Source organism: Diceros bicornis, chromosome 8 (assembly GCF_020826845.1).
Source record: "Diceros bicornis minor isolate mBicDic1 chromosome 8, mDicBic1.mat.cur, whole genome shotgun sequence".
In the NCBI taxonomy this organism is placed as follows: Eukaryota; Metazoa; Chordata; class Mammalia; order Perissodactyla; family Rhinocerotidae; genus Diceros; species Diceros bicornis.
The window spans coordinates 8642161-8667189 of record NC_080747.1 but is presented as its reverse complement, the minus strand read 5'-3'; the positions used below and the strand labels follow the sequence as shown (position 1 = coordinate 8667189).

At 44.1% G+C, this 25029-nt stretch overlaps 1 protein-coding gene across 1 annotated transcript in view; it reads left to right on the top strand.

Moving 5' to 3' along the window:
- The first annotated feature begins 12235 nt into the window (after positions 1-12235).
- Positions 12236-25029, top strand: part of HS3ST1 (heparan sulfate-glucosamine 3-sulfotransferase 1) — a 28321-nt gene continuing 15527 nt past the window's right edge. Inside the window, exon 1 of the mRNA XM_058546735.1 lies at positions 12236-12486. The gene's annotated coding sequence lies outside the window, so the exon portion shown is untranslated. The remainder of the gene's footprint in view (positions 12487-25029) is intronic.

Sequence of the window (25029 nt, the reverse complement as noted above, 5' to 3'; positions counted from 1 at the left end):
ACGACAAAATCGCCTAAGGACGCATTTCTCAGAATGAATCCCCATCGTTAAGCATTGAGTGACTGTATATTTATTCTATGGGATAATACATTTCAGTATGAATGTTTACAAATCAGTTAGCTCTGGTCTAAGTGGCATAGTTTTCTTGCCTGGGGAGAGAAGTGAAAAAGTAAACAAACTTTCCACTTGGCAAGTGAAATCTACAGAAATTTAAATGAGGTAAATGAAATTTAACAGTTGAGAAATTACAACTGTGAAGAACTGGGTTAATCCAGGAAGGACAGGGAGTGAAACAAGAGAAAAACTAAGAAGCTGAATTTAATTAAGGGACCTAAAAGGTAGATAATAGTAGCTGTTCTTCGTGAGAAATAATAAATGAAAAATTGTCTGTCATTTTTGGTTGTAAAGGCCTAAATTACAATCCTCCTCACACTTCCTTCTTCAAAAAATAATTTATTTAATCTATGTATGAAATTTTCACAGATGGAGGGAGCAAAAGCAGGCTGATTACAGTGTGTTTATAAGAATTCCTATTGCCTTGGCCGCTGGGAGAAAAGTAATTCCCAATAGGGTAGAAGAGAAAAATTGTCCCTTTTTTCCTAAGTGTGGCTAGTGAACCAAGGGAAGTTGGATGAGGCAGGAATGAGTATTTAGCCTAAAATACTTCACTGTTCACATTGCACATCCTTTAATTTTTAATACATTTTATTTCTGTGTTCAGGGAGGTTTCATTTTTTTTTTTAACTTCCTGTTGTAAAACCATTCTGTTAAAACTCTTGGCATTAACATGCCCATTGCCAACTGCACCATGCAGGGGCTGTGAGATCAATGCTTCTTCAGTAATTTTCAATTTGAAAGGTACCTTGTTCTCCTCGGAGGAAAAACACAATTTTAATATTTAAAAATAGTATGGTGATGGTAATAAAATTACAACAGCATTTCCCTCTAAAGCTACCATTGGCGCCCTGGGTGGGCACAATTAAGGGTGAATATGGTGAGTTCCAGTCTTTCTGGATGTGTAAAATTGTTATTGTGCAAGGCAGAGTCTGGTGAATGGAAGTTAGAAGGCCTCTTTAGAGTTCTGTGTCCACTACCTGCTAGCAGTGTGATCTTGACTAATAATAATAGTAAACCTTTATTGAGCACTTATTATTTGCCAAATATGATTCTGAGCTTTTATGTGTATTAACTCATATAATCCTTGTAAGGACATCATGTAAGGTAGATATTATTATTCTCATTTTAAAGACAAGAAAACCAAGGCACAGTACCTTGTCCTAAATATATAAAGATCTGCTATAAATCAAAACAAAAAGACAAAGAGCACCATAGAAAAATGGACAAAAGACACAAATAGGCACTTCATAAGAGAATATCCAGATAGTCATTAAACATAGGAAAATGTGTTCAATCTCATTTGTCATCACAAAAGTCCAAATTAAAACCAAAATGATACACCGCTACGTACTCAATAGAGTGCCTTAAATTAAACAGACCGGTGCTACCAAATGCTGGAGAAGAAGCAGAGCAATGGAAACTCACACAATACTGATGGGAATGAGTTGGCCCAACTTCTTTGGAAAACAGTTTGGCATTAACCACTCAAGTTGGGCATTTGCAAGTCATGTGATGCGGCAATCCCACCCCCAAGTGTATAGCAAACATACATATTTGCACCTGTGCACCAGAAAGCATGCACAAGAGTGTTCATAGAAGCATGATTTGGGCAAGTCTTAAACTGGAAACAATCCAAACACTATCAACAGTAGGATGACTAAGAACATTCAGTATATTCATACAATACAGTATTATTCCACAATACCAATGAACTTCTGCTCCGTGCAATGGCATGGATGAATTTCATAACAGTGTTAAAGGAAAAGACTGAGACACAGAAGAATACTGTATGATTGCATTTATATAAAGTTCCAAAGTTTGCAAAATTAAACTCTAGTTTTAAAAGTCAGGAGAATGGTGACACTGGGGAGGGGGAAGGGTGTGGTGATGAGGATGGGGGCCTGTGGAGTGACCTCAATCTTCTTTACCTTGCCCTGGGTGGTAAACAAGAACTCTCTGCACATCTTGAACCTACTTCTTTATTCACGGTTCATGAATTGGGTACAAGCAAGAGCTGTTTTACTTCTGGCCCTTCTTCAGGATTCCATGCACAATCAGACAAGAATTTATTTGTTCATTTTCTTCACAAAGTAAATATTGAATTATGATACACAAATTGGTTTTTTTAAATCAAAGACCTGGCCCCTGCTTGTACCTGTTCCTGAGAAATTAGGAATCCAAATATACAATAAACGTTATGTTTAATAAAGTTAAACATAAACAACTTTAAATACTAAAGACTTAGAAATACTCTAATCCAACAAATTGGCAATTTCAATTTCGTTTTTTATTTCACTTATTATTTACTCTGTCTTAATGCAGGAATTGCCTTTGGGTAGTGAAATTATTGGGGTTTTTTTCTTTTTCTTTCTAATTTTCTGTGATTTTCCAAATTACCTATAATGAACAAGTATAACTTTTAATAAAACAAATGCAAAAGTAAACTCTAAAATTTAGCTTAACCCTTGACCACTGAAATGTGGAGATTTAAAAGTAACACATAGTCCTCTCTGGTGTATCACTCTGTGCCTGCCAAGGCTTCTTGCTCTCCTCAAGTTTTCAGTCAATTCAGCAGAGAATTTCACCATGTGAAACTCCTTTATTGAAACCAAGCCCATACTTTCTGGACTCAGGCCCAGATCTCACCTCTTTGTGAGGCCTTCCTTGCCTGACTGCCAGTTGGAAGCAGAACCCCCTTCACTGTGAGTTAAAACGATCTGATTTCTCTGAAAACATCAAACGTTTTGAGGGTTGATACACATTCCTAAAATATAGTAGTATCCATCTCTTGACTGATTGAATGGTTTACTAATTGATAAGTGCTTTGAAATTTGATTCAAATGTTTTTTACTTTCTTTATTCATTATAACATATGATTACAAAGGTAATGTGCAAGTTACATGAAAAAATGTTATGAAACATGACTTATGGGTGCTGTTACAAAGATTTTAAGAAATAACATATTGTGTTTCATTGACTGTAAGGTGTTTTGTTTTTATACATTTTATGTTTATGAAATCAAGATTATCTCACAATTGATGGCCTCTGAGCATTGTTGGCCAAACAGTTGTCATGATGCTGTTGTCACTGTCTGCTCATTGATGGACTTACTGGTTGGGGCAGGCAGCTTCTAAACTGGCCTCCATGATCCCCGCCTCTTAGAGTTCATGTTTTTGAGTGACCTTGTCCCCTTGAGTGTGGCTGAACCTAGGGACTTGCTTCTAACAAAGAGAATATGACAAATGTGACAGGACGTCACTTCTGAGGTTAGATCATAAAACATTATGCCTTCCATCTGGAGTACCTTCTTTGGCTATCTTGCTTGTTCACCCTGATGAAGCCACTTACCACGTGATGAACCGCCCTACAGAGAGCTCATGAGGCAGGGAACTGAGGGAGGCCTCCAGAATGGCCAGCAAGGAACAAGGCTCTCAGTCCAACAACCTGCAAAGAAGTAAATCCTGCTGACAGTAGAGTAAGTGAGCTTGGAAGCAGATCCTCCTCCACTAAGCCTTGACATGACTGCTGCTCTGGGAAACACCTTGATTAGAACTTGAGATATTCTGAGCCAGTGGACCCAGCTAAGCCTTGCCTGGATTCTTGATCCACAGAACTGAAACATAAATGTGTGTTGCTTTAAGGCATTAACTTTGGGGATAATTTGTTATGCAGCAATATATATACCCGCTGGCATCAGTTCTACTGAGATATTAGCATTATTTGAAGTATATGTGGTGAATATAATTGTTTTAAAATGTCTTGAAAAAATACACTAAGAATTAGCATTGGAATAAGAAGGGAGCATGTATGCAAAAGAATAGAAACGGAGTACTAGGGTGTAAATATGACTTTATGAAGTCAATGTCCTTATTTGTAGGAATGACCGGGAATTCTGTATTCTCTTGCAAAGCAACAACCAAGTGTTTATGGGACTATATTCATTTTTTAGGGCTGCCATAACATAGTGTCATGGACTGGATGGCTTAAACAACAGAAATTTATTTCCTCATGGTTCTGGAACCTAGAAGCTTAAGATCAAGGTGTGGGCAGGGTTGGTTTCTTCTGAGGCCTTTCTCCTTGGCTTCTCCCTGTGTCTTCACACGGTCTTCCCTCTGTGTGTGTGTTCTAATCCCCTCTTCGTATAAAGACACGCGTCATATTGGATTAGGGCCCACCTCAATGAATTCATTTCCACTTAATTCCCTCTGTAAAGACCTGATCTCCAAACACAGTCACATTCTGAGGTACTGGGAGTTGGGACTTCAACATGTACATTTTGGGGGGCACACAATTCAACTCATAACACGATATAAGGTAACATAGTCACAGATTCTGATTATTAGGATGTAGACATCTTCAGGGGCCATTATTCTGCCTACATCGGGGTGGATGATGAAAGAGGAAGCATGCTCCAGCATGAATGGCATGTCATACCTGTGAGTGAAGTAGAGGTGACAAACTTAGAGAATGATGTGCTCTGCACAAGAAACACCTCCCATTCTCCATTATTCAGAAGGAAATGGGCCAGTTGTTTGGTTTTCCATGGGGGGTGGCTTTTCCTTTTGCTCTGCTCTGCCCCTTCAGTGTCACTTGCTTTTCAAGTGAGTATAAGGCAGCTCAGGCAATATCAACAGCTCTGGTTTATGGTGCTATTTGAAGTGAGTGACAGAAGGAATATTCTCTGTCTCCAGTCAGTCAAAATATATTGACCTATGTTCCATTCACTGTTAGTGGCCTTCAGTCGCATCATCTTACTTAAATCCCAAAATATTGCATTCTATGTAAGCACATTGTATTTAGTTTATAAAGGAAGAAATGAGGTTCAGAGAGGATATGTGAATGGACTTGAAGGGCAAACTCATACTTCGCTTTGTCTGACCCCAGAGCTTTGCTCTTTGAGAACTCTCCTCCCCCTCACCACTATGATTTTCAAACACCAACGACCTCTGGGGCAGATCTTGTCAGTTCACAAGAGGAGCCATCCCCTTAAAGGGTCTGTAATCTAGAGGTCATTCACGGGGCTTCAGAAAGTCCATGGGATTTTTTTATACTTTTTCTTTCTAAAGAAGGAGGGGCTGTTGAATTTAATTTCCTTTTATAATAACAACGCACATGCATGCAGTGTGTACTATGTGCCAGGTGCTGTACATGGAATGACAAGAGGAGAGTGCCATTATTATTTTCCCCATTTTACAGAAGAAGAAACTGAGGCTAAGTAACTTGGGAGAAGTCACAGAGCTCATACTGCAGAGCTGGGATCTGAACCATTGCAACCTGGTTCCGGAGCCTGCCCTCCGGGGTTTGTGATATCTACTGAATGTCTGTTTTGGGGGAGATCCCTTCACATTCTCTTTCCAAGTATGACTAGCCCTAAAAGACATAGACTATGAACACAGTAGACTTACAATAACCCTGGGGAAAACCTATGGCCATGGTCACAATTAGAGAACAGGACAGCACTAACTGTGGGCAAGGAATAAGCGAATCAGGAGCCAGGAAAGAAAGGGATCAAGGGAGTTCATCAGTTTTGGGGTTTTAAATCAGCCTCAATAAATGGCACCCCTCTTCCTGCCCATGCAATAAAGACTAAGACAGATGAGAGCTAGATAAGTCCTTTATTACCGAGAGAATCTAGGTTGGAGAATGTAACCATGTGAGAGCCAAGAGGCCTGCTAGCTGAACCCCGGAACTGAGCACACTCCCCAGGTGAGGAGAGACAACCCAGGCCAGAGCAGACCTCTCCCCGACAGGGAGGACCAGAGAAGGAGAGGAGAAGCCCAGCAGGTTAGATGCTCCCTGCAGGCAGCTTGCTCCCGAGAGGAAGAAGGGCAGAGCTGATGGAGCATCTGCTATTATTCTTCCCAAATTTGTGAATAAATAAGTCCATCCACTTTCCTAGGCAGAGTGTCGCTGCCAACCAGAACAGCTCCAGGAAGAGGCAAATCCATAAGGGCAGGCCGACTCTAGATAAGGGAGAAGAGCTGGGAAGGACATTATATCCTTTGAAGGATACACCAACTCCTTCCTGATTTTCAGCTCCAAGAAGACAGGGGACACCGTCTCCAGCACACTTCTGTTTCTCCAGGGCCCACCCAGGGCCCCACAGAGAGGAAGAGCTAGAAAACTAACAGTGCTGGAATGAATGAATGACTATCGATGCCAGAGGTGAGATCTGAAGCACCAAAGGAAATCAAGGTCCCTGCTGTGAGATCAAGTTTGCCGGGAATTGCATCTCCATTACAGCTTTTATATCTAAGGGCTGATCATACGTGAGGAAAGAAAAACAATTACACTGAGAACTGAGCTTTTAAGCCTAGCATTTTATTTTGTCAATTAGTTTACTAAATGCAATTATAACAATATCATGGATATTGGATTTAAATACCTTATGGATAGTTAAATTCCTAGAATGTAAGGACATTTTCAAGGCATGAAGAGAAGCCTCCATCTCTTCTCCTTCATTTGGAGATATAACATACAATCCACTGGAGTCCTGTCTGCTTTTAAACAGTGAATATATGCAGTTAAGAGACGAAGGAGAGAATTACATCATGAGACAGGAAGAAAGCGCAGAAGGACTTGATGTTGACCTGGTTCTAAATCCAGCATTGCTAGTTATATGAGCTTCAGGAAGTTACTTCACTTCTCTATATTCACATGTAAAATGGGGATAAAAGGAGAATGTATTCAAATCTCCTAGCATAAAGCTAATCAAGGGATGCCATGATTTTTATTTACCTCTCCATACCTCTTCCTTGTTTCCCATACTGTCTAACGGATTTTCCTGACTTTGTACAAGTTAGCCATTTTTACATTAGTTTACCAAATATATTGAGATATGGTAACTTAATCATTTTAAATATAAAATGCTACTTTTTTCCATTTAAGAGCTAAGTATTCTGAACTTCAAAGCATTCTATGAAATACTTATTACTACCATAAAGGAGACAAACATATATATATATAGCTAGCCCTTATGAGAGTCATTGTAAATGCTTTCATGAAAAAAGTGTACCGAAAGTCTGGGGAAAGAGAACTCTAGTATCTTTCAAGAGACTTCTCAAAGCTTTGGCTCTATTTTAAATCTGGAATAAAAACAAGGCTTAGAGGGGAGAAGTCAGCACTGTCAGTTTTCAGAGACAATAGGGCTACTCTCTAGAGAACTTCAGTGGGGACTCTGAGAGAGCTGCTAGAAATATTATGTGCTGCTTGAAGCTGCGAGTTCAGGGTAGGATGTGAGGGCATGAGAAGCACCGTCCAAATGCTCCTTCGACCTTCCTGGCGTACAGAGAACCAGGAGCTCATGAAAATTATCAGAGTGAATTGTAATTTTTCTGTTTATGCATGCCTGTGAGCTCCTTCAGGTAAGGGATTAAATTTTATTCTTCTCCATAAATTTCAGCCCATATACCTACTACGGGGTTGCTATATAGGACGTACCCAGTAAATGTTTTAACTGAACTGATGGGACTGGAGAGAGAGGAAAAGATCTTGTTTTTTTTTTTGAAGAGTTTGAACCTCCCAGAGTCCTTGAATAAGGCCTAAAAGAGAAAATCAGCAAGACCTGCTCATCAAAGCATCAGTCAGCTTTGGTCCCAGCAAACCAAAAATCAAAGAGTGTGCCACAATTTCCCATTGCCCTGAAGGCATTCTAGCACTCAGCAGGGTCTAATAATTTGAACAAGGGGACCACTTCAGGCCTGCAATATTGCAATTTTTGCAGCACTGATGTGTGTAATTTGGGGCAAAGTTTGACACAGGATCAGAAATAAAAGCAATATGTTGTCTAGAGTTGTTTATCCAACACAACAAATGGACTGGAAGATATGTGTATGAAATTGCATTTATCATCCATACTTCACCTGAACCAATTAAGCATCCATCCTCTGCAATATCATCAGCCACATGGGGCCAACCACTACATTAGAAGTCATAAGAGCCCAAGGTACTTTCAGGGCCTCTCAAAAATGTGTTAATTTCTTTAAAAATCAGATGGAAAAATGAGCTTTTAGGTCTCAGAAAATATTGAAAGAGATAAGAATAATATATTCATTTTTATATCAATGCAGTTATGAAATGTAATTTTTATTTAATTAATTAATTTATTTTGGTGAAGGATAGGTCCCACAAAAGCAAAAGTTATACACTCAACCCTGTTACCACACGTGGCAAGAGTAAATCTGGTGTCATCAAGGGGATAAAAATCCTGTTTTCACAAAAACATCAAATAATCTACTAATCATAGATGGGTGGATTGTTTTCAAGGACATATAGATGAAGTTGGGTGTTAGGCTGGAGGGGGAGGCATGCGATGGGTGCGCTGAGTTGGAAGGAACCACAATCCTACATGTTTTCTGGAAATGACCCTCATTTTCTCTCTCAGAAGCCGACTGCTCTAGGTAATTAGCAAATCAAAAGAAATAGAAACAATTCCAGACCTCAGCACAATCAAATTAGTGGAGTTATTTGAGGATACCACTTTCACACAGTGTAATCATGCTCTCTTTGTTTTGGTCAAAGGAGTGAAAATTGTCTTGCAAACCGAACACCCTCTTCTCTGACCAACCAGCTCTGTGGAGAGTGGCATCCTCTATCTGCTCTCATCAGTTTTATACATGATCGTTCCTACGAAGACAGGAATGCACAATGTACAATTAAACAATACTCATCAAGCTTCCCATACAACAAGGACTCTTTAAAAATACATTTGACTTTTAAGGTGATTCAGCAGTCAAGCCATTAGTGCACCATCTAAATCAGAACTTGGAAAGTTTATTAAAATAGGATTTTTAACCTGATCCCACTTTCCTCTGCTTATAAAGAATCCCACTGGACTCCTTAATATTCATGCTATTAACCCGAAAGATTCAAATGGCCTTTCTGGGAGGAAAGGCTAGACCAGGTAGCCCCACAGACAGGAGTTACGGATGGAATCACACCGAGCCCAGGCAGGCAGAGTGACTGTGGATCCCAAACAGCTTCAGAAGAAGCAAGCTCTCTCTATCTCTCCCTCTCTCTCCATCTCCGCTTCTCCTGATCTCCCTCTTCCATCACATATTTGGGGGAAAGAAAATAAACAAAAATATCAAAAGGAAACATAAGCAAACCATTCAATTACAGAGAGCACTGCACTAGGAATCTAGTTTTTCCTGGAAGGGTAGCTCCCTTGGCTACATTGTCCCATCTATGGTGCCTAATTCTTCCCATTCACTCACATTCATTCATGGCTTTAAACTTCTATGCCTTTGTGCTGGTAAAATGAGGAAATCATAGTTTCTAAGAAGGTTGGTGCAAGAACAAAACATGCAACTCATGTGCAGCACCTGGAACAAAAGCCTGGATTACATCTCAGCTGGTGTTATTACTGATTGTTGACCAAGCTCTCAGGTCAGTTGCTTCTGTCTCTAGGTCACTCCTTTAGCCTTTATCTTCTGCAGAACACAGTTTACAACTTAACTGATATCAGTGAGTTTCAGTAAAGATGGGTTATTGTGTTAGTCTTGAGATAAGATGAACGGTGCTAGTTTTCCTTGAGATGAGATTTTCTGCTCCCTTAGGGCAGTGGCCATGTCTTCACTTTCCATCTCTTCCTCAGCACCTGGCATTGTGTTGAACACATGCTAGGTGCTTGATAAAGACTTTGGTATCTTAGAATATTAGCAGCTTAGGGATCAACTACTAGAACCCTCTCATTTTCCAGTTGATGACATTGAGTAAAAGTGTCTTACTTAGGCCACACACCTAAAAGTGACAGCCACTTTTCCAGTTGCCTACACTGTGTCTCCTAGGAGCCTCCATTCTTACAATGACAGTTGAAATGAAAACACATCTGACCTAAACCATGACTCCTTGAGGGAAGCATATTTTACAAACTTTTTTTTTGAGAGTATACGCTGTTTCAGACACCATGCAATGTTCTGGGAGAGATAACTAAATCATGGGCCCCATCATGGTCCCCATGCTTAAAGCATAACCTAGTGGGGAAGACAGATCTCCAAGCAGATATTTTCAATACAGTGCTTGTGTCAGAGCTGAGTCCCGGTGATATGTAAACGCCAGTGAGGAAACCTAACTCAGGCCCAGCAGAGCTCAGGGAAGGCTGCTTAGAAGAAACGGCAAATGTCTTGGCAGAGACATAAAGCTAAATAAGATCAAAAGAGCCAATTAATACTTTATTATTTACCTAAACATAGAAATATTGATCAGTGATCAATGACTGAAATTTAAAAATGAGAGAAGTTAAAATTTCAATCCTCAAATTCTCGTCACTTGCCAGATCTGCAAGTGAAGCTTCTTACAGAGACTCAGGCCTGGGCCCTGGGGTTCTAGTTCCTTTTTAGGACTTGTAGTGGGGAACTAAGCAGATTAGTTAGCCTGCCTTTGGCTCCCAGGGCGCAAATGGAATCCCTGCCAGTCTTTGCATCTCACAAATGAGTTGTAAGATTCAAACTATGGGCACGAAAGCACTTTGAACTCTTAAAGAAAAGTAATCATACCAACTTAGAACATCAAAGCCGCTTCCTATTTTGAAGAACTCATGATCTGCACTGGGCTTAGCTGCTGGTAGGAGCTTAAGGACACTAGTAATTGGCAAGCGTTTATCTTAGGCTTCCATTTGACCCCACAACCTCATACATTATCTTACACAGTTTCATAGAATGCGGAAAAAAGCACTTCTTTTAAAGCTAATGTGAATTTAAATGCTAAGACTTTTCAAAGTAGGGCTTTAAAGTGACTTTTTAAAATTTATATATATATATATATATATATATATAATCTAAAATGGGCATGTCAACATGTCTGGCTCAAAGAAGTGTAGCCAGGGTCGTTAAAAGCTTATTTTCCAAAATAAGCCTTGATCTGGCCTGCCAGATGTTACTGGCTTTATCAGACAGCCAGAAAATGGTGATCATTGCTTTGCTTTCTAAAAGGGAAACCGGTAACGTTACAGGAGTGAAGGGGTCAATTTCCTATAGGAGCCATTCACTAGATGGGAGAGTAGTTTTAAACAAAGTTGAAGATTTTTTAAACTTAAAAGACAAATTCGAATTCTTCCAAATATTTTATTCCAGTTTTTAAGATATGGAAGACCTACTGAAATCTAAAACTAGATTACTTTGATGTTCATTTGGCATTTTTCTTTTCTGTTTCCTTTTTTCTTTTTTTTAAACATGTTTGCTGACCTGCCTTTGAGAGCGACTTGCTTTGGCTCCGATAAGCGGGTAGGCAGGCAGCCAAGCTTCTCCAAGAAGATTCCAACCGCACGCCCCTCGAAATCTTAAATCTTAAGTTGAACTACTGGATGCTGGTCGAGTTCTCACAGAAAACCTCCCAGCCACTGGAATCGGGAGAAGAGCCACTGGAAATTAAGCTCTGCTTAATTTCAGAGCTGACGTTTGCAATCCTGGCGCACTAGCAAAAGCAGAGCTGAATTCTCCGCGCTCTCCTGGTAAATGTGCTTCCACTCGCGGACGCGAAACCAAAGGGCGTGTTCAATGGCGACAAGGAGCGCTCGGGAGCCGGCTCCTCGCGCGGATCCGGGCTCAGGCTGCCTTGCCGCTGGCTTCCCAGCCTAGCAGCGGTGCGACCTCGAGAGGATGGCTCCCCCTGCTTCCCGGGCGGCGCAGGGAGCACGGGCGCCTAAGGTCGGTCACCTGCCGGGAAGGGAACACGCGGAACGGACGCACGTGGGAGGGGCGCAGGTCCCGGGATCTTTCGGGGCTGGAGAGTGGAGGAAGAGGTGGGCTCCGGGTTCGGACCTACCCTTCCCTAGCAGGGGTGAGGGAGTAGACAGGACGTTCCAGGTTTGCAACGACAGCACTCATCCTACCCACAACCGGCCCCACCCTCCCGGCCGCGCTGGTCTCCTCCCCCTGGACTGAAACCCGATGACTCGCCGTGCCAGGTAGGCGGGACCAACTCGTCCAATACCTGTCGGTGAGAGCCGAGAGCCCTGCCCCGCCACATTGAGCGCAGAGCGGAGAGCCGGCACCGAGCGGGCCCGACTCGGGGCAGCACCAGAGCGGGCCGGGCAGCAGTGGGCGCTCGCGATCCTCCTCTGCCCACCGCGGTCTCCCTCAGGGCCCGGCCTCCTCTGTCCCCTCCTCCTCCTCCCGCCCCTCCTCCTGCTCCTCCCCTCCGCGGGATTGATCGCCGAGCCTCCCGCCTGCAAAGTCCTCGGCGCGCGGGTAGACACGAGCTGCCGCCACTGCCAGGTCTCAGTGGGTGCCCGCGCCCCTGCCTCGCTTGCCTGCCCCGGGGCGTCCCGAACCTCGCTCCGCCGGCCGCTGGTGCTCGCCGGCGCTGCCCATGGCCCAGCCCGAGAGCAGACTTCGGGCGCCGGACTGGCTGGACCGCGGCGCGGCTCAGGTGAGTGCGGCGCGCGCGGGGCAGGGGCCGCCAGGCTGGGGAGTGGCAAGACGAGGGGCCATCGAGGTGCCCTGACCTGGCGTCCCGGACTTGGGGCAATCTCAGAGCCCAAGGTGAGTCGAGGCTGGAGCAAGTGGAGTGGATGTAGGGTGAACAAGGAAGGGGAGACTCGGGGTTTTCCCATCCTCCTTACCTCCTGCCTTGACCCCTCAGCTCTGCAAGTCCCGAGGGACTGGTTTTTTTACGGGCATGTATCTGGGTTTTTGACTCTTAGTGGACTGGATTTTTTTCCTTTCCCTAGCAGAGTCGGGAGATTCTCTCCTGCCGGCCGCTTCTCCCCAGGATTGTGCCTGGCAGCGGGAGGGCAGAGCGCAGCGGAGTCCGGGTACCACTCCGGCTGGGAACTGGGGCAGGGATACAGTCAGCAAAAAGTCAGTCGGTCGAGAGAGCATCCAGAGTGGGGAAATCTTGGTCTGGTTTGCCTTTGCATTCGGTTGGAGTGGAGAAGAGATGGGGCATCTCCTGAGGGGCGGGGATGCTCGAAAGGAGAGAGATTGAGGCAACAGACAGTAAGTATCCTCTTTCTCCGAATGCCAATTATACACGGTCCTGATTTTCCATGTTACTTATCACCTATTTTTTTTCTGCCTCTGTTTCTATTTCGAGCACCATGGGTGGTGGTGGCGGATGAGGGTTAGGGGAGGCGGGGCGCCAACCCGCCATAGGAGCTCGTAGCCCCCAGCTCAGAGGCACACCAGGGGCACACTCGCCGAGCCTGACGTCTTCAGGTGCGCTCCCGGAGCCACGGGCGGACCACGCGCTGCTTCCCCTTCTGGCCCCAGCCTGTCCCGGGAGCCGGACGGCCGGCTTCGAGAGCCAGCGATGGGATGGAGAAGCGGGCGGGAGCGGGAGCGGGAGCCGGGATGCAGGGCGCGCGATGTGGGGTGTGCTCAGCCCCGCGGTTCGTCTCCCGCACTGGGCATCTTCCATCTCACCCTTTCCGGCGGGCGGGCGTCCGCGCTTCCTCGCACATGCCCCTCTTTCGAGAGGGGGGTTGCATCCCTCCTCCTCCGCTCCCCACTTTGCAGGACCAGTCTTATCCTTGCCTTGCCTTGCGCGAGTCTCGCTCCTCCCCCTGCGTTATCCGCCGGCTATTTTTATCCACTAATTGTACTGAGATGTTTTTTGGGGGGGGATTCTGGGAAGCGACTCCAAATCCACTGTCTTCGCGCTGCGCTTCCAGAAGCGGTCCCCTGCCAGCAGGGAGCAGCCACAAAGAGCGGCCAAGGGATCGTGGAGGGAGTGCGCCCGCTCCTCCTCCTGCAGCCAGAGCTCTCAAAACCTCGGCGCCGCCGGTTCGCTGTGCCGCCCGCCGTCCGCCGGCTTCTGTGGCTCCAGCCCGTGCGCACTTAGGATCTTCTCGGTCCCATTCATGCGTTCTTGCTTTGCAGCCGATCTCACCTGGTTTTGTTGAAATGAAATTACCAACTTCCACTCAAGGGTTAATTAAAGGAATTCCATCTTAAAAAAAAAGGAAGAGATAACCCAACATCTGCCTCCCTGCATTTCTAAAGCACATCCTTTGGCTTTCAGAATTATTATTCTTGCTTTCTGCTTTCTCAGTAAGGATTGGGTGCAATTAGAATAAGCCTGACCTAGTGAAATTCCAGGAGATGAACTCTTGAGCTGCAAATCTCCGTGTTACTCTTTGTATTTCCAGTGCTTAGATTTTTTTTCTTCGATGGGATTGCAGAAATAACATATTGTAATGGACCATTGTGTTACATAAGGTTTTCTCCAGCGCTAGGCAGAAAAGATCAGCTTCTAAAGGAGCCTTTCAGGGCTTCAGCGCGTCCCTCTAACTCAGCTGAGTTTGCCAGGGATCCACAACTTCGTGACTAAGCATTCTTAAGTCAAAGCAGTTAATTGCGACAGTAGCATCAAGTGAGGATACCTTAGTGAGTGGTCTTGAGCTGCGCATCTGGGCTGCGGATCCAGGCTGAAGCTGCCTGGTGTACAATGCACTATAGCTTTGAGATGGGAGATTTTTTTGCTTGGGAAAACGGTGAGAAAGTGGTACCTTGAACTTGCAAATGGGATCAGGAAAAGCCCAGGTCTCTTAGCTTTCTTGTTGGTATGGGTAGCAGGAAGCCTCAAGTCCGCCGCTGTGTAGATGTTCAGGAACCCTTTACTTGGACTCCACAATATAGTTGGGGCTTGTGCTTTTGTTGTCAAAGGAAGAAATTCCCTTACTGGAAAAGTCTCGAGAGCTCTTTGAATGGAAAAGCAATATGGAGGCTTTTATCTTGAATTAAAATTTGATGGTGACCAGAAAGGGGCTAGACGTATGGACTGGCTGGTGTAAAATTGCTTGATTGGTGCATACTGCCTTTCCCAGACTAGGGCATCTACCCAGAGTGGCACACACCCACCGTGAGTACTGAGTCATATTATCTCTATTGAGGCTAGAGTTTAGAGAAACAGACAGTAAGATGTATTGATGTCATGTTGGAACTGAGTCTGTATCCAGCGTCAGGGCTCAGACATCTGGGTCCAGGGCATGTGTCTAAGCCAGGGTCCCTGTGTGAGAGAGAGTCTTGGAGAAGTGAAGGTGATGCTGGAGAGTAGCAACTTTCTACCTGTTGTGTGGGAAATGCAGTAACTTTCCAGCTATCGGAGAAAGTGATAACTTTCCAGCTGGTATTGGAAAAGAACTGGGTTGTTCCGCATCACTTTGGTGTAAGTATCTTCCTTCAGTTCCGCTAATGACCCAGTGCTTCCTAGCAGGGCTGCCCTTTTCCAGTGGGGGTAACGACAAGGGTGCTAGCTGGATTTGGAGCCAGCTTCTTGTCCCAGGACCCTAAGTAAATGATTTTTCCCTCTCCGAGCCTCAGATTCTTCCTCTGCCAAATAGAGATCGAAAGATTATTATAAGAAAGTGAGAAAATGTATGTGAAGGGCATTTTGGCAATTCTAAAACACTGATGAAAAATGTACAGGGTTACTTAACTTGCTTTTCCTGCAAATTTCATTTGGTCTATTTTAACGTTAATGTTATTTCAGTTTGTGTATGTTTGTGTGAATTACATATGCTAAACATTAAATGAGGGAGAGGATTTCATATAATAGGCCAGTATCTCTTTGTGCTGCTCACTGCACCTGAAATCCACCAGCACCAGGCCTCCCTTCTTCTCAAAACCATTTGTTTCTTGTTTTCAGGATCAGAGTTAAATTTTTTTGGAGTTTTTTTTTTTTTTTTCTTTTTAGCTTAATGTATTTCATATGTCCTAGGAAAATATATGTTTGGAGGAAGGGCCCTGATATTGATTAATCAAAAAAGGAGGAAAGTTGCAGATGAGTGAATCGGTTGGGAAAAAGTGATAGATGATCAGTTTCAGGAGATGACTTGGGTCTCCCTTGTCTAAATCTGTCATCAGCATAAAGCACTGGCTCTCTGTTGCATTTTTGGTGTTCAAAATTTGTCCCCAGGATCTAGTTAAGTGCCTGGCACTTAGATGCTCAATAAGTATTTTTGAAATAAGTGAATGAATGATTGAACTAAATCTTCACATCAACTCTGTGCTGTGCACAGGCAGATAGCATCATTTCTATTTTAAAGACTTAGAATCTGCAGATCAGAAAAGTTAATTAATTTTCTGAAGGTACAGAGGATTCCAGATTGGAGTTCACATCTGTCTGTTCTCAGTTCTTTCCACTGTACTACTTATATTGTCCCCTCCCTTCCATCACCACTTAAAATCTTCCTAATCCATAGTGGACTTTTGCATTTTGGAAGGTGCCCAGCCACCAAACAGCCTTCTTATTCAAGGGGCACAGCTCTCCCCTCATGGAGGGACTTTTCGATGGGAGGTGGGGCTCTTTCTCTTTCGTCCATATCTCCAGGCCCTGAGCTAGGACTTAGTTGCATGATCCCACGTGGGACCTGGAATCTTGAGGGACTAACTAAAGTGCTAAAGGACAGCTGAGTGTTTATTTGCCACCATGGATCATGAATCAAGTGGCGTCAGCAGCAGCATCCGTGTCCCAGGATGTCCCAGGGGTGCTGGCCCCTTGGCATGATCCTGACGTGTTTCCTGGTGCCCAGGGTCACTTCATTTCTTTCTCATTTTCCAAGCCTGGCTATTCACCTTCCCATCAATTCCTAGAGGTAACCCAAATCCACTATTCTCTGTGAGTTAGCCAGAATTGTAGCTAGATAGGCACAGCCTCTCACAATTCATCTTCAGGCCTGCCCCCAGCATGAAGCATTCTCAGCTTCCTCTGCCCACAGGGAATAAAGCTCATAGCTTTTTCAGGCTATTAGAATAATATTTACTGGGCCATAGTTTGTCAACAGTTATGCGGAACCATGAGAGTTCTGGAAAAATGAAAACATCCTTCTTCCAAGGAGTAGCCCGAACATAATGGAAATAGATCCCAGTGGGCATCTTTTCTTTAACTTTTTTTTCTCCATGTTGTGTGCTTTTTGGTAGCTGTCCAGCAGGGGTCGCACACTCAAATGCCTTCAGAGGCCAGGCAAGTAACAGCCTGAGTGAAGCAGGCCCCTGGGCCTGTGCCCGGGCAAGGGGGGCCCTATAGCTCAGACCCAGCACAGGAGTGGCCAGTGGGACACAGGCCCAGTCTTGCCACATATGTGTTGGTTTTCTTTCAAGATAGGCTGTAAGTTCACAGTTTTATGTAGAATCTACTGACTTTTAAGTAGCAATAGCTAATTCAATATTTTTAAATAATACCACGTGGGCCAAATAAAACACTTCTGTACATAGGCATCATATCTGTCCCACAGGCCTCCGATTTATGGCCTCTGGTTTCTGGGGATGGAAAAGAAATTGGTTGGAATATGAGATTCAGTGGAATCAGTTACCCAGAATATCGAGGCAAGGCTGTGTCAGGAGTGTAGTGTAGACAGTGTTCCAGTGAGTTAACCTTCACATTTATGGAATATTTGTCGTGGTGTTCCTTCTCCCTGTCCTAGTAAGCAGGCACAACCATCACATTTATTCCTTTAACGCTTGTTTATTGAGTTCCAACTGTGCACCGAGTGTTGTTCTACTCACTGGTGACACAGTTGAGAATAAAACAGATGGAAACCCTTGCTCCTGCACTTCTTCTGGTGGAGAAGATGGATAAAGGCAAGAGAGATAAGTAAGATACATCCCATGAGAGATGGTGATGTGCTAGGGATAAAAATAAGTCAGGGGAAGGCCATAGAAAATGTCAGGGTAGCCAGTGATCTTGAAGTTCAGTCTCTGCCTCAATAGAACCAAAGTCAAGTTTCATTGTCCGACATAAAAGATTTTGGAGTGTGGGAGTTTGGACCCTGGCTTATATTCTGGGAGTTGCTATTGTGGGTAAACCCCTGATAATAGACTATACTCTTGGTTTTAATGAAATCCACTACTGAGCACATTTATTGGGTGTCCACGATGTGCCAGGCACTGGATTAAGTGCTAGAATACATGAACGAACAAAACCAATCAAGGGCCAGTCCTCAAGGAAATTGTAGACCAGTATGGAAGACATTAATAGATGATCACAAGAGAGTAGATAACTGAAGTGTGTGAGGAGTGTGGGAAGGCTGTCTTTACCATTGAGTTTTGATGCTCAGAACTCCGACATTCGGCACCTTTTTAATCGAGCATCTGATGTGTGCCAGGAACAGTTTTGGTCTGTACTTCTCAACCTATTTGAAGCCTGAACCACATCATCAGTGAAGACTTTTTGAAGCTTTAATTCCTTTCCCTGGTAATGACATTTTGTATTATTAGGAAATTTCATTTTGTATCACAGAAATGAAGTATGTTAAAAATTTGTTCTCAGTGTGAAATGTGCTTGTGCCCTTTGAAACTCTGATGCACCCTCTCCCAAATCTGCCCCTGGCTTCGATATTGACTGTTGTTGCCAGGACAGAAGATACAAGATAGTTTTTGTTCTTGACGAACTTATAGCTTAGTATGGCATTCAGATAAATTAGTGAGTTTTTACATAAAAGGTGATAAATGCATAGTGTTGAGGCCTCTGCCTGTGTCATTAGGCAGGCCTTTCCTGGGAACACTTCCTCTGCCATCACCCTATTTCTTTCTTCCATTGCAATACTTTCTTCCATAGCATGATTTTGTAACAATAATGTTTATCTGCAGCCATCTTATTACTTCATTGGCTCACTTGCTAACTAGCTCTCTCCCCCATCAGAATATGTGCTCCATGAGACCAGGCATCTGGAGGTGGATGTGTGTTTCTCCCACTAGTTTCTAGAACGGTGTGTGTGGTTCCAAGTACTTGCTCAGAAAAGAAATAAGAGGCAGCATTTCTGTCTAGGGGAATTAGAGAAGGCTACATGGGGGAAAAAATATTTAAAGAAAGAGAGAGGCATGGAGAGAAAACCCAAAGAAGAATGGTAAGAGACAGTCAACATTTGTATAGCCCTGAGGCCCTCCTTGAGAACTCATTTGTCCATTTTAGGGATTCCCAGTGTGGTCAGCCTAGGTGAGTAACTGGCATGGTAACACAAACATGTCTCTGAATAGATCTTAGTCGTGGAACAGCACTCTGACCTGAAAGGAATGAAAATGATTAAAAAAGAATGAAAAAAGAAGAGAAAAGTATGAAAATGATAATTTCTTACTTTCACATAGCACAATAGTACCCACTGCCTCCTTTTTCTCCTGTACCCAGTCCTTCAAGGGAGACGGGGAGCTCTTAGCATGTTCATTGTATACTTAAGGAAACTGAGGTCCGGAAATGAAGCAACTTTTCTTAGATCCTCAGAAGGAAGGTGGCAGACCCTGGATCCCTGGCCACGATTCTTCACCTCCAGTGAGCACGTCGCTCAAGGTGGAGACTTGCTAAATCCCTGCAGGACCGAGTAGCCCACATCTTCTATAAGCAAAGAAATATATTTAGATTTAAAACATTCACGTCTCCTTTTATTCGTCAAGAACTTCCATTTCAGCACTTTCCGAGATGCATTTTGTGTCTTGTTGAATTTCCTCTAGAATTCCTGCAGATTAGGTGCTTGTATGCCCTGCAGTAGGTTGTTTTATGTAAATGTCTTCACTTTTTAGTTTAGGAGAGTAAATCAGAGTCCTGTATCAGCAGTTAAAATACAGTGGGAGAAAGGTGATTGCAGATGCAGCTGAAATGAAAAGGCATGCTCGCCTAGCTGTGCTCAGAAAAATAAATACTTGAGTGGCACAGAGTGAGCGGGCTGGATGCCTCCTTTGGAAAACTTGCTTGCACTTTTTTTAAATTACATCTTAAACTGGATTTTTCCCAGCTTCCTGAGTGGGACGGAGGGAGAGGATGTCAGTTACAGATTTCTGGAATTAGATTTTTGAGTTATTCTTGTGTTGGAAAGAGCATGACTTTTGAAGTCACATCTGTTTGAATTCCTGATCTTTTCCTTACTAATGGTATCATCCTGAGAAATAGACAGTTTTTCTGGGCCGCAGTTTTTTCCACATTCTAATGAGGATTAAAGGAGATTGCCAATATAAAATGCCCAGCATAATACTCAAGAAAGCTTATATTCTTTTTGTGCAGAGTGGCCAGATTTAACAAATAAAAATACAGGACACCCAGTTAACTTTGAATTTCAGATAAATAATATATAACGTTTAAGTATAGGTATATCCCAGATACTAAATATTAAGAAATTATTCATTGTTTTTCTGAAATTTAAATTTAACTGGAAGTCGTATATTTTATTAAACATCCCTATTCTTGTGGTGACAGTTCTGAGTGATTACTTTGGTGAAAGTTCTAGAACCCTAGGAACTTAGAAGGGGGAGTCCAGTAATCTTGAAGGTGAAATGACTTAGCAAGGATATGGTCCAAGGAGAAAAGAAAGGATTATTTTCTCTGGTGAGCCAAGCAACAGATCAAACCAAGGCAAGTTTATTTGTTTGCTAAAAGAAACAAAAGAAGTGTGCACCCAACCAGATCTCTCAGTGCATTTAATAAGTGAGCCAGATTCCCTCCCCTGTCATAAAGCCATGCCCCAGATTATTCCCAACACCCTTTTCAAAGAAGGTATTTCAACCCCGTGAGGCCACCAGGGTGGCATTCAGTCCACTAACAGAGCGCCTTAGTCAACACAAATATGGCTTCGAGCTCGTTACCGTAGACTGGAACTGGAAAGACAAGGCTCACACAAGGGATCCGCTGAGTGCACTGAAGGAATACTTTGTGCTTTGAAAACTCACACCTGCAATCGCTTCCTCATCGGATGAATCCAAAGCTAATCAAGCGGTGAGAGGGCCTTTCAGACTCGCTCCTCCCTGGTAGATGACCTCAGGTTATAAACTGAGTCCCAGATCTCCCCTAAGATGCGCGTGCGTTGTTCTGAGGATGGCTGTGAAAATGTTGCTTCCATTTCGGGTAATAACCTGGTAGGGAACTAAATTAACAAGACTTTTCTTGCGTGTGGATTTTCCAAAGCAGGGTTTTATGCTTTCTTCAATGGGGAGATTTCGTAACCGGCGAAATAACCAGTTTTTGTTGCATGTAATATTACTAACTCTTCATTTAACCCGGGCTGCTCACCAGCAGTGTGTTTATGTGGAATATGGACCAGAAAGAAGGGAAACAGCATAACGGTTAGTCTGTGGTCTTGACCAGCCAGAGGGATCTGATTAGAATCCACTTTACTACTTCTCAGCCCTGAAGCACAAGTTGAATGACTTCATATCTCTAAGCCTCAGTCTCCACCTCGTAAAATGGGCGTAATTAAAATTATAGCAGAGGATTACTTAGTGCACATTAGACCAAGTGAGTTACGTCAAGCATTTACGAAGCCGCTGTCTCACAGTCAGCATTAAAAAGAAGATGCCGTTAATAAGATGTCCAAAGAAAGCAACGTAGGCCTCTAGATTGAAAACTCAGTGTCACGTTAGAGGCCGCGGATTGACTCTCATGCGTCTTATTCACGGGACAGTGTCTGAGTTGTTTGCCCTTTGCTTCTTTGGTCTTAATTTATATAATTCAAGCAAACTTTATTATTTCGTTTCCTGAGCCAACATGTTAGAAGAAGCAGTGTAGAAAAGGAATGGAAGGAGCTGTTAGGGGAAGAACACAAGGTACAGAGAGAGAAGGGGAGGGAGGGGGAGTGGGAGGAGAAGTGGAGAGAACAAGAGAAGACAGGACAGGGCAACTATTAAATGCAGACGGAAAGATTCGAAGAACGTGAACATGCACGTCCAGTGACACTGTGGCCAGGGCAGTCCTCAGGAGCCCCTGATTAAATTTCGATGCAGTCATTTGAGTAAATGCTACCCCCCTTTCCCATTCACAAGCCTCCTCAGGACCCCATCTTAATGCCCATGACCTTGAGGGAAGGCCACCAAAACTGTCGTGGTAAAACTGGAAAGAATGTGGAAGATGATATAAACAGTGAAGCTTTCTCCCTGTTCTATGACAGCACAAAATCACAGATGAAAACTGAAGACAAGGGGACCGAGTGCCATCTTGTGGAGGGACCAGCCGTGATGCCCCTTGTAGTCCTCCTCTTCCTGCGAGGAGCTTCTTTTGGTTTGGTTTTAAATTTCCATTCATTAAATGTCAGCTCTTATAAAAGAGAATTTCAGGTGGTGTCTCTTCTGCCCCGGTTCCTCCCTGTGAAGTGGGTACCTCGTTCCTGTCTCTCTGAGCCCCGACTATTCGCACATCATAGGAACTGATCATTCCTGGAGGATAGGTCCCTCCTCTTCAGTCTTTCTCCAAGATGGGAGCATCCTTGGGCCCAGAGCAGTTTGGAGTTCACAGTGACTCTGAGCATGAGAGAATGCCCCCTGCTCCAGAAGGGAGAGTACTATTTGAGGTATTTGACACTGGGGAAATGATTTTATGTTCCGAACCTTGGTTGCCTTATCTGTTAAATGGAATTATATTTTCTCAAGGACGTTTGCCTTGAGAATCACATTTTATCACATGTGTAGAACACCCATTTGAGAGCCTGAGACTGAGTAAGTGCTTCTAATGCTGCACTGAGTAGTAATCATTAGCTTTTCTCACTGGTAAGCCTGGTTTTGTTTGAAAAGTAGATCAAGAATGTCACTGAGGATTAGCTGCATATCACCTTCCAGTCCACCACCTCCTTCTGGCTGCTCCCACTCCAGGTAGTGAGAGGGCCATTGTGTACCGGCAACCTCTCGCCTCACTCTGCTCTGTTGTAGGAAGACAGCAAGTTTGGGGGCCTCTCTTTTAATCAGGGGAGGAAATCTTCCTCAAAAGTCTGCAGGAGAGTCTCCCAGAGGTCCCATTAGCCAAACACTTGCTCACATGCCCGCAGTCCAAAATTACAGAAGAGGAAACTGAGGCACACAGACATTTGAAACAAGGAAGAGGACAGTTAATGGAATACGGTAACCCTGAATTGATCCCTCTTGCCTTTGAGCAACTGTCACACACCTGTTTGTACATTGCAGTTGGCGATTGATCCTGCTCAGCTTCATAACATCTCTTTTGTTGCTGTCTTCAGCTAAAATACAAATCTTGTGTTCTGGTTTCACTTTTTTTCTCCCAGCTCCGCAACTTCTACAACCATTCACAATCTGCGATATTTCTCTGTGTTGATCTCTCCAGCCCTGACCCGAGCAATCTTTGCAAAACACGAATACAATCAGGCCCCTGCCCTGTCCCCTGATGCCGAATGTCCCAGGGATCCCCATCGTTTACAATATTAGTGTTCAGGACCCTAAACACCAATAAGTGCAAGACTTTTAAAGACAAGGAGAGATCTGGGCCCAGCCACGTGGCTTCATCACAGTATCCTCTTGGGCAAGTTAATAATTTCTTTTAACCTCAGGTATTCTTCATGATTTTTAGTTACGTATTTTTTTGTACACTTGTTTATTTAATGTTTAATCTGTTCCAGTAGATTAAATTGTAGGAAGATGGGGATGTTGTCTAGAGCACCCAACCTGGATCAAACCTGAACTAGTGCCTGGCAGACAGCAGGCTCCTAAGAACTAATTGTTGAATGAAAAAACTGAGGACCCCAATGCCCTCTGTTTCATAGAGTCCTCAGGATTAAATGCGGTGATGCATACGGAGAACTTAATGCACATAGTGGGTGCTCCAAAGCTAGCTCTTCTTTTGCTGTTTTGTTTTTTATAATCAAAGTCATGATGAAATTCAAGTCTCACAGCTTGGCATTCACGTTCTAGTCTTAAAAGCCTCATCCCTCCCCATTCTCTATTCTATACACACATGTCATATTCTGACCACAGGACCGTCACCCCTCATTCCCCCAGATAAACTAGGAATTTGGACATTTCCACTCTTGCATATGCTGTTCCCTCTGCCTTGAATCCCTGCCACCCTCTCCCCCTTCTGCCCAGGTACAGACTGGATCATTCTTTCAGGTCTGTTTTGGATGCTTTCCCACTCCACCTCCTCCCCCTTCCATGGTAAATCGTTGTGCGTGTGGTAGCACTGCACGTCTCTCTCTTCTGGGCACGTAATAGGGCTGTACTTTCCTTCCTATTTGAGGGTCCGCGTGGCCATGTGACTCGCGGTGGGCAGTGAAAGTGGGGGAAGTGACGTGAGTCGCATCTGGCCTGGAGCTTCAGGAGCCAGCTCATGCCTTGTGCATTCTCTCCCCCTCAGCATGATGACCTGCACCATTCAAGTCAGCAGTGTTCTGTCTTTCTAGGTCTCTGAGAGACTTGAAGGAGCAGAGTCCTGCCACCCACCTGTGTGGGGCAAGCAGCCAAAGGGAGGAGGCGCTGAGATGTGGGTGTTTATCTCAGCTTATCTAGCGTGGCCTGGGTGAGGCATGCTTTTTCAGTTCTCCTGGAGCCTCCTTCTCATTCAGGTGACGTTGTTATAATTGCTTGTTGGCTTGGCTGCGTCCCTCAGGAAGCAGCTCCTTGGAGAGCAGGACAAATCACTGCTCCTCCAGCTTTGCACCCCCTCGTGCCTGGTCCAGGGTTTAATGCACGATTGGGGAACAAAATGTGGATTCGTGTGGTGAGAAGGGGTGAAAAGGTCTTAGGTCACGAGACGTGGGAAGTGAAAGTACTGTTATTATAAATAGAAATGTCAGTCTTTGAGAGAAGGCGGATGTTGTAGTTCAGATTTCTTGAGCTCAGATGGGCAGCTGTCCTTTGTCACCCCGCAAAGGGATGAAGACCCGAGAAAATGTTCTCTGGGTAAAGTCAGTGCCACCCATGCTCTGTCCTTTCCTGAACTCTCTCATGGTGGCCCTGTGGGCATCAGCCTTTCCCAGCCATGTGGCCCCTGTTCCAGGGATATCTTTATGCTTTTAGTTCTGAAGGTGGAGCCTGCCTTTGCCTGCTTCTGAGCCCCCACCTTTGTCCCTTCGCTGCACAAATTCCAGCAGAAGCAGCAGAAGGGCTCTGGGTTGGCATCGGGCCGTTTGTCAGGATTCTGGTTACACAGGCCACCGGCCCCGCTGATTTAAACAATTGCATGTGTTGAGAATTGCCTTCACCTGCTACCTTTTCTTACTTGAGTGATTCTTTATGGTCCTCTGCTAAAGATGGCACAAAGGCTAATTAT